Source organism: Lynx rufus, unplaced genomic scaffold, assembly GCF_022079265.1.
Source record: "Lynx rufus isolate CCGP_SWC_20201006 ecotype Redwood Valley unplaced genomic scaffold, mLynRuf1.p SCAF_8, whole genome shotgun sequence".
Taxonomy (NCBI): Eukaryota; Metazoa; Chordata; class Mammalia; order Carnivora; family Felidae; genus Lynx; species Lynx rufus.
In genome coordinates this window covers 55,752,531-55,763,356 of record NW_025814896.1, presented here as the reverse complement: position 1 = coordinate 55,763,356, position 10,826 = coordinate 55,752,531, and positions in this window count along the sequence as shown.

Here is a 10,826-nt window from a genome sequence, read left to right as displayed (position 1 = left end):
GAAGAGAGAAGAACCACGCACGGGAGACCCGTTTTATTTTACTCCTTATATGTACAAACATGAATAATTTGACGTGATGTTTAGACAGTTTCTCCCTAACTTAAGTCTTTTAATTAAAATGAAAGGAAGGAAATACGCTTTAAATATGAATACGAGAAGGTGTGAGTTGGCAGCCCCAGCCGGCACCCTCCTCTCTCTCTGTTGTTAGAGAGCACAATCAGATCTCGTCTGCCCGCGCTGCCTTTTCATAATGTTTACGGTTGTTTGAGGTAACGCGTAAACCATGCCGAGTGTGATATCCCCCTTATTACGTGTCAGGGGCACGTATTAAACTGGAGCCGGTCCCTTAGTCTGCTATTTGCTTTTGTGGCAAATCGCTCAATGTATTTTCCGCGACTCACCAGGCAATATCGCGGGGGGCTGCCTGCGGCCCGGAAGGTAAATGCTAACTTTTCAGCCGGTGCCCAACAGCACGCCCTGGGCTCAGCACGCGCTGAACGAGAGCAGTATATTCTGGGCCGAAAAACGGGCTCAGACGTTGGCCCTAATAAATTACGTGATTATTAAAATGCTGCTCAGCTCCAGCCCATATTATTTTATTTTGCCTTTTGCCGGCTCCCCGGCCACCTGCTCTCTCGCGCGCGCGCTCGCGCTTCTGTTTTCTGTGTGCTTTACTTATAAAATGCTAAACAAGTTTTGATATTTACCTGTTTATGATTAAATTGCAAAATGATCTGCTTAGTTCTGTTCTAAATTAAGGTCTGCATTAAATGTCATAGCATTTATCTTTCATAAAACGAGACAGCAAGGACACTAATTTCCGAGGTATTCAATCACTGCCCTGTGCCACTTGAGAGACAGTCCAGGAGCGAGCCTGCCCACAGTTCACAGCTCACTGACAGCCCTGAGATGGAATCATAAAAGTCAATTCATCATTAAAAGCTGTTACAAGCACATATCGAACCAGTCTGGCACAAAATGTTAATCAGTCCAATATCAATATAATAAATTCCTGCAAATTGGAGCGATCGATACGTTTAGGGCCTAATGAATCAATTTGAGGGCACTGGGCCGCTCCTTGGGGTCCCCATGACATGGCAGCCAGGCGAGTCCTCTATCTCCAGGCGCCACGCCAGCAGAGGTCACCTATCCTAACAGGCTGTTCACTTCAGCTGCAGTTACCACGGTGACAGCATGTCACTGTTGCCCTAGTGTCCTTCTAGGTAAGGTGGAAACCAATGCATCACTGCCCTTGATGGATTTGTCAATAATACTTAGCAGGGGAGGGGGCCCGCTCACATAACCCTCGCAGGTCTGCAGTCCCTGAGCAGTTTGGTGTGATTTAATTGTCTGAAGACGCGTGTGCTGCTGCATATATGCAGGGACTAAGCAGTGGTCGCAGGGAAGGGGGAGTCGGCGGTCCGGCCGTCTGCGTTCGGGAAAACAGCACAGGGGATAACAGGTAGCCGGAGCCGTGGCCGGGTTGGTGTTACATTAACCAAGTCGCTGTGTAAGTAAGAAATAACCTGGAGCCTCTCAGATTAAGAATTTATTAGCTACAAAATTTTAATACATTACTCATGAGTGGAAATGGAGTTGCGTATTAATCCCCCCAAGGCTCACACTCCACGGCAACATTTCTAGACACCTGCTTACAGACTGTAGATGTTCGCCAAGAAAAGTCCGTCAGGGTAAATTTGGGGCAGCCGGAATGATTGGTGGGGGTCTCTCTCCTCTCTCTCTCTCTCTCTCTCTCTGCCTCCCCCTCCCCCGCCACTCTCTCCTCAGCACCAATTATCTGCAACCTCCTCCCCCTCTGCCCAAACAGAACCGTGACTCCGAAGGCTTGAAGCAGACAGGACGCACAGAAATGGGATTTTCAACCAGTCTCTTCATCATCTGTTTTTAAAAACCAGAGAGTTTTTCATGTTTCAAAGCATTTTATCTTTCGCCATGCCTATTAAAACTGACCAGTGAATGGAGCCAAGAGCAGTTTCGGGATTGCAGAGTGAAATGAATCCTCTTTAGAAATAAAAGAAATCTCGGCTACCGAGACTCTGGGGAATCACCGTGTTCCAGAACCTTCACTGTCATTTAACATAAAACATAAAGGTTACCACTGAATAGAATAATATCCTGGCTGATTATTTTAATGGTCTCAAAGTACAACTTTTTCCCCTGGATTGCTGTTACGTAAGGCAGGGGCTATGCCTGCTTCTCAGGTGTTGCTACGGTTTCCCCCTGCATCAGTAGGGCAGTTGCCTCCTGTTCGGTCCCCGGCAGTCGCCGTGTACATCTTCCTTGCAGTCACGTATTCCCTTTTAGAAACGTGGAAGCTACGCCCGCCTGGAGAAACGTCCATTTCTACCAGCTATTTATTTTAAAAGATTTGTTTTCTGACCTGGATAAAAAGGACAGGAAAAAAAAAATCAGTTTTTATCATGGTGGCCTGAATTAGAGGAAACGTCAAAATAAATTGCAAATTCTACGCCAAAGAAATACCTATTCAACGCACTGAGACAGGGTGATGTTAAGGGTGTGCAGACAAAGGTAACCCAGCGTCTCCACTTAATTGCCCTGGCATCGCGCTCGGTTCCTCCAGCTACAGTCTGAGAGCTAAAAATCTCTCATTGTTATTAATTGTATTCCTTTTAGAATGTAATGTCATATCGCTGCGGGCTGAGCTAATGAAACATACCCATATTACCAAAATAGGCATATTTCTTTTTGTTCGACGCATTCTATCAAAACTGTCTACTAAAGACCTTGTGTTAAAGATCCTTTCAGAGAGTATGATAAAGAGTATCTCAACTACCTCAACATTTCTATTACACGATTACTAAAATGCCCAGGAGGACCAAACAATATAGTGTGAATTCAGTTATCCTATAAGACTTTGGAAATATCGCTAATTCCTGCCTCTGATTTATGTTAATATTAATGCTAGATTACATGCTATGGCTTCTGAACAGGCACTGCATACCAATTCGCACAAAGGCAGGGCGCTCCCATGCACCAGAGCTATATGCCTCTATTATAATGAGAATCTGAATTATTTATCTCTATTTATCCTACAGGAGTTCGCTCGACCCCACTCCCATTTTCTCTTCCTACGGAACATCAATGCGTGTAAACATGACTTCATAGCGGCTGCACTCTTCATACGTCCTGTCCTTTTTCAGCCACAAGGCACAGCGCGATAGGCAGGCGACGAAAATGTTACACCGCTAAGAGAATTCATGTAAGCATTTATTTGAGGTAAGCCCTCCTAATTAAGTCAACTTTAACACAGACACACAAATGGCAGCATGCATGCATATGTGTCTGGCGTCTCGACTACGTCTGGTGAGCCCAAAGGAAGTCAGGCAGCAGCGGGCCAAGGAGACAGCTAATAAATTCAGTCTCTCCCTTCTGTAACCTCTCTGTTAGAGAAACAGTTGCCTGTGGGGGACTCTGCGGGTTCTTTGGCTTGCACCCGCATCAGCCTCCAGAGATGATTTGGTGACTCTGATTTTGCTTTGAGGCTCAACTCGGCCTGGTCAATGGCGGGACCAGTGTTTCGGGTTCCCCCTTGCTCAAGGACCCTGTAGAAAGGCTGAGGAGGCTTCCTTGAAACCTTTAGGAAGGCTTGGCCCCGTAGCTATGGAAGGCGCATGAGTCCGGGTTCTCCAGAGAAACAGACCCAGTAGAAGGTACGTATGTATCAGAAGGAACGGACTCGTGCAATATGGAGGCCGAGAAGTCCCACGGTCTGCCGTCTACAAGCTGGAGACCCAGGAAGGCCAATGACGTAGCTCCAGGCTGAGTCTGAAGGCCTGACAACTAGGGAAGCCAACAGTGTGAGTCCCAGTCAGAGGGCTGGAGAAGACCGATGTCCCGGACAGAGAGAGAGCTCGAATTCTCCCTGCACCTTTTTGGTCTCTTCATGCTCTCAGTGGATTGGATGATGCCCACCCACACTGGAAAAGGCCATCTGCTTTCCCCAGTTCACTAATTCAAATGCCAATCACATCCAGAAACAACCCCGCAGACACATCCAGAAATGATGTCTTACGAGCTATCTGGTCATCCCTTAGCCCAGTCAAATTGACACATAAAATTAACCAGCACAAATGACCTCAGCTCTCTGGGCTGGGGAAGATTCCAGAGGGCCTGCTATGTGACATAAAACATGGTGGGAAACTGTGGCAAAGCATTTGCAGAGCTTTTCAAAACTGGTATTTCCATCAGAAGAAGAGTGAGTCGCCAGCGCTTGGAATTCTCAGTGATTTCCGTGGCACATAAAAAGAACACCCTGTCGGAGGGTCAGTTACTCAAGGCTGATAATAGTAGGTTGCACAATTATCCAAACCTATTAGAGTATAATCTGTCAGATGCCACTGACAGGCCCAATGTAAGGTGCATACACAATGAACTAGATAAACAGAAAATTCTGAAACAGAAGACTGTATTTCCATATAAAAACAGACCAAAAAAATCAGATGGCAGGGGTGCTTGGATGGCTCAGTCAGTTAAGTGTCCAGCTCTTCATTTTGGCTCAGGTCATGGTCCCAGGGTTGTGGGATCGAGCTCCACACCCAGTGTGGAGCTTAAGATTCTCTCTCCCTTTCTCTCTCTCTCTCCCTCTGCTCCTCTCCCCTGCTTGTGCACTCTCTTTCTCTCTCTCTCTCTCTGTCTCAAATTAAGAAAAAAATTTTTAATAAAAAAAATCAAATGGTAAAGTATTAATGAGCATATAGGCAAATGGCAACCCGGTAGACTTAATCCAGTTAATAGCCAACAATTTGTGGAAAGTGAGTCTAAAACAAGAATACTGAAATGTTAGGATAGTGGGACTGGGGCTGAGAATCATGTGGGACGCAATAATTTAATATTATTTTCCATTATTCCTTATCCAACTCATGGTACAATATATAACATAATACACACACTTCCTTAGTATATCCCGCACAAGTGCAAACTCAGATGTGTATTCAGATTGGCTATTGGTTGCTGTTATGCATTTCCGGTTCCCAAAGAGGAGAGGCTGGAGTTCTCAAGGCCGTGGTACCCGTGGTTTCAGGGAGACGCATGGAGGGATCCGGAAGCCAAGCCAATGGGCAACGGCAGGAAGTGAACTTCGGGGAGGAGAGAGAGAGAGTCTGGATCTCTGTGTCCGCCGAGGTCCTCAAGCTCGGTCTGTCCAGTTGGGGGCCTGAAACAGGTGCTAACTAACTGGGAGATTCCAGGAATGGAGCCATGATTCCAGGAATCCCAGCCAGCCCAAGCCCTCAGATCAACCCCACGGATTTTTAAGCGGTACAACCACCATCACGGCAACAAGGCCCAGCTGGGACCAAGATGGATTTGGAATGAGCAGCTGAACACCTGGAACTCTTAGCTGGCTAGCAGCTCACGTCCATCCCGGTCTATTAAGCCCCCAATAACACGACCTTTCATTTTACACAATTGAATTTTTGGATTCCATTCTTGGCACTATGGCAGGCTTTTCCCGTACATTATCTTTCTTTGAAAATCTCTTCCTACTAAAAAAAAGAAAACACATGCGTGCAGCTTGTAAAATAGACCATACAAGTGTGTATAAAGTGAAACTCCTCATTCTTCTCACCCTCCAGAGTTAACCACGGTGACTGCTGGATGCACGTTATTTCAGATTTTTTATTTGTGCAGGTAAGTTTTGTTTCCACAAAGCTCAGTATGCCCTAGTATTAGACATTAATGGGTGTAGCAGTTTCCCAGGGCTTCTGTAACAAATTGCTACAAACCAGGCACCTTAAAACAGCAGAAATGGGGGCGCCTGGGTGGCTCAGTCGGTTAAGCGTCCGACTTCGGCTCAGGTCATGATCTCGCGGTCCGTGAGTTCGAGCCCCGCGTCAGGCTCTGTGCTGATGGCTCGGAGCCTGGAGCCTGTTTCAGATTCTGTGTCTCCCTCTCTCTCTGACCCTCCCCCATTCATGCTCTGTCTCTCTCTGTCTCAAAAATAAATAAACGTTAAAAAAAAATTAAAAAAAAAAAAAAACAGCAGAAATGTATTCTCTTGCAGTGCTGGAGACCAGAAGTTCGCAATCAAGGTGTCAGCAGGGCCACACGTCCCCTGAGGTTCTAGAGGAGAGATGGTTGCATGTCTCTCTCCTAGCTTCTGGAGGCTCCCAGAAATTCTTGGCATTCCTTAGTTTGTTGTTTCTTCACCCCATTCCTGCCTCTGCTTTTGCACGGCTGTCTTTCTCTCGTGGATGTGTGGGACTACAGTTTCCTCCTCTTGAAAGGACACCACCAGTCACCGAACTAGTGTCTACCCTCATCCAGGAGGACCTCGTGTTCACTTGATGACATCTGCGAAGACCCTCTCTCCAAATACGGTCACATTCACAGGTTCCTGGGGTTAGGGCTTGAATGTATTTTTGGTGGAACACAATTCAACCCCACAACAATGTGGAAACATTTGGCCGGAGATATCCTTTGGAAGTCGTGAAAAAAATAAGTGGTATTTAAACCCACAGAACTAAATGAGTTCCAATGTGTTTTAAACTTTAACTTGGTCTTCTTGTTTCTTTTTTTTCTAATTTTTTAAATTTATTTTTAAAAATTTTTTTAATGTTTTTTTAAAATTTATTCTTGAGAGAGAGAGAGAGAGACAGAGCATGAGCGAGGAAGGAGCAGAGCAAGAGAGGGACACAGAATCCGAAGCAGGCTCCAGGCTCTGAGCTGTCAGCACAGAGCCCAACACGGGGCTCGAACTCACAAGCCATGAGATCCTGACCTGAGTCGAACTTGGGTGCTCAACCGACTGAGCTACCCAGGTTCCCCTATTTATCTCTCAAAAAAGAGACAGAGCGAGCAAGGGAGGGGCAGAGAGAAGAAGAGAGAGAGAATCCCAAGCGGGCTCCACGTTGCCAGAGTGGAGCCCGTCGTCGGGCTCGAACTCACAAACTGTGAGATCACGACCTGGGCCCAAACCAAGTGTCAGACGCTCAACCGACTGAGCCACCCAGGCGCCCCTGCCTTCTTGCTTCTTTTACAAACAACTTTTTATGTTTATGTCATCTAAGTTGACAACTATTTCCTGCACGGTTTCAAACATTGCAGCACCCATGGAAAGGTCCTCCTCACTCTGAGATTACAGAAACAGTCGCTTTTTCCCCCATAGAACTTTGGTCCATTTAAATTTATTTTTGCCAAAAGGAGAATAGAGATGCAGCTTTATTCTTTCAACGGCTTAGTTAACCAGCCTAACAATAGGTTTTTAATAATCCAAACTTTCTGCACGGATATGACACTTTTGTGCCATACAAAATGTGCAGATATATTTGGGGGCAATTTCTTCACCGTCCATTTGATCCTTTAATGTGCTTGTCTATCTCTCTACCTGCAAGAGCTCCCTGTTTTAATCACCGTGGTTTTATTCACATTTTTTGTAGCTGGTAGAGACTCTTTTCTGCCACTGCCATTTTTCCCCCCAAATGGCGTGGCTATTCCCAGAGAAACATTTATTCTTTCAGATGAACTTTGGTATCATTTTGTCATGTTAAAAAAAGGGAAAAAAAAAAAAAACCACTTCTGTTGGGATTGCCCTGATATCCTCTGTGGGAAAAAGCTGTTTCTCCTTTATGCACATCTTCCCCCCGCCCTTTCCTCCGTAGTCCCTCGGCAGATTTTTTTTCGTTTTCTTCACGTAGGTTTTGGACATTTCTTGTGTCATTTATTTTTAGACGCTTCGTGTTTTGTTTGTTTTCTGTTGTGAATGGGATCTCTGAATTACACCCTGATTTCTCCTCCTACTCATTCTCCACATCAATCTGTTCGCAAGCACTAGAGATTCTTTCTGCATCGGAAATATATAGCAAAGCTACGCACGGTTCCCTGTCGCTACCTCCCCCCTCCCGCCACCATCTCCTCCCATGTAGGTCGAAGATTATTCTCTTTCCACCCTTACTTCCTGCCAGCCATTCATTCTCTACATAGCAGCCCGAGCCAGCTTTTCAAGGGAACATTAAATGACATCACCGCTATTCCCCTGAAAGCCCTTCCTTCAATGGCGTCCTCTTGCAGTGACAAGACACTCCGTGTCTCGAAGTTGTCCTATGTGCTCCTGCTCTGAGCCCCTTCCTCGCCAGGCTGAATCCGCACTCTCAGACATGCCAAGCTCTTTGCCTCCAGCTCCTTTCACCTTCCCCGTCTTGCGTCTCCTTCTTCATTCCCTCCCCCAGCTCTTTGCACGACTGGCTTCTTCTCCTCCTTCATGTGCCAGCTCACCTTCCACCTCGTAAGAGACACCATCCCGGCCACTGTCCCTAATTCCGTTATCCCAGCCCATCCGTGTCCTGGCTTCCTTCACAGCACGTACTGTTGTCTGAAAAGTCCGATTTGTCTATGTATGTCTTTGCTTGTTTGTGTATTGCTTATCTCCTCAAATTACCAGGTGGGTGTTGGGGAAAATGGGTTGGGTCCCCAATGCTCGGCACAAAGGAGCCCCTCAGGAAAACCGTCTTGAATAAAGAGAATGTTGTCTCCCCTTGTTTCCTTCTGTCTTCTGTCTGGTTAAAAGCTTTTTGTTTTTGTTTTTGTTTTTTTTTTCAGTAAGTGGCCACATATTTCTATTGCTTTCATTTAAAAAAAATTCTTTTGTAATGTTTTTATTTATTTTTGAGACAGAGAGAGACAGAGCATGAGCAGGGGAGGGGCAGAGAGAGAGGGAGACACAGAATCCAAAGCAGGCTCCAGGCTCCGGAGCTGTCAGCACAGAGCCTGACGCGGGGCTCGAACTCACGGACCGCGAGATCATGACCTGAGCCGAAGTCGGACGCTTAACCGACTGAGCCACCCAGGTGCCCCTCTTTTGCTTTTAAATAAGATTTTATTTAATTCCCATGGAGTTTCCAAGGTATACAGTCAAATCATAGCCTCTGCAAATAATACTAATGTCACCTCCTCTCTTAGGTGGACTATTTGCACCTCTTATTCTGTGGTTTTAGTTCTTTTGACTAGTACTTCTGGCATAATTGTAAATAATATGGATGATAATAGAGACCCTTGACCTGCTATTGACGTTAACAGAGACACTTCTATTTTAGGGTTTTACCCAAAACCACAATACTAGGATACTAACATTGAAATGAATGTGTGTGTGTGCATGTGCGTGTGTGTATGTGTGTGTGTGTGTGTAGTTTCATCATTTTAAGGAAGTATGAATCTAGACCCATTACAGGAAGGCTTTTGTAAAAATCAGCATAGGATATTATCTCTAAGACGCATGTTAGCCTTTACTGAGATTAACCAATGATTGGTGATTAATTTATTAAAGTAGTGATTTATATTAACAGATTTCTTAACATTGAATTACTATTGCATTCTGAAGTGGTCTCCACCTGACTTTTTTTAATAGACTGCCATTTCTATTTGCTGATATTTTATTCAGAATCTTGGCAGCAATATGCATGAGTACCCATACATGTAGGTGGTTCCTCGTATACGGTTCACTTTCCAGGGCTGTCATTGATGAATGCACTTTGGAAAAAGAACATTTCTAGAAGTGAAGTCAAGATAGAGAAAGGAAAAAAAAAAAAAACCCAGGATTGAGAATCATATCATCACATAGGTTTATAATATGGTAAAAATTTGATAATTTTGTCGAAATACCTAAAGTTCGATCACAGTTGATAAAATGCCCTGCTGAATTAGTGTGTTCATTTCAAAACACGGCTCTGAGTCAGAAGCTGAGAAGGTACAATCATTCTTTAACAGAAAAGGCACAGGATTGCAGAGGACAAGCTGGAGTGATCTTTTAAGTGCATGGGACCACCTCGTCTAAGGAGACAGAAATGGCAAGTGGTCTCCATGGGCATAGTTTTCCCAGTGGTGATCTGGGTCCACTGTGATCACATGATCCTCTATAAGCTAAAGGTGGTACACATACAGAGTGGAAGCTCAGACTGAATGTAATCAAGCAACAGGGAAGAGGGTTTCCCTTTTACCCTGCAGTGTAACCAGTCAGGGTTGCTCAAATCCAGTTTAAATGCGGTTTCACTAAAGACTTTCCAATGGTCTACAGCAAAGAATGCAAGAATCAATCCCTAATCTAAGCGATGCCTGTAGCCATCAGTCATGCTACAATATTTAACTTACTTCCTCAATTGCTGAGACTAGATAATGATGCTTAGTTCATTATGGGCTAATGATAATACTAGAAAACACTTTGTTTGGCCGAATGGACAGAAGTATATCCCTTAGTACATTTTTTTTCCTCTTTCTTTTTTAGTGCTTGCACTTTTTAAAGATTCATAGAGAACCAGATGGGTGATGGAAAGTCTCAAAATACCAGGTTTCACGTGTAATACTAATATTAGGAGAAAAGAAGTGACGCTGGAAATTATTTAGTTATTCTGAAGTCTGTCCCTTTGGGGAAACAGCATCAGAATTAGAAAAGAATTAACCATGTAACATTGTGTTCTCACATCCTCAACACAACTAGTGAATCACGAGGCAAAAAAACCCCTTCAAACGGTTGCCCCGAGCCCTACTCTGAGCCCAGGCTTCTGCCTTCCACATGAGAGAGAATTTCCAAACTGCCTGATGAGGGGGTAACCATGGTCCATGGTTTCCATGTGGAAAATGACCCAAACAAAGATGCTAGCCTGGGGAACCAGTTGACTGATGTGTGAGTCAATTCAAGAAGCCAGGTGCCATAAGACGAACTGTCTCGGGGCACCTGGGTGGCGCAGTCGGTTAAGCGTCCGACTTCAGCTCAGGTCACGATCTCGCGGTCCAGGAGTTCGAGCCCCGCGTTGGGCTCTGGGCTGACGGCTCAGAGCCTGGAGCCTGTTTCCGAT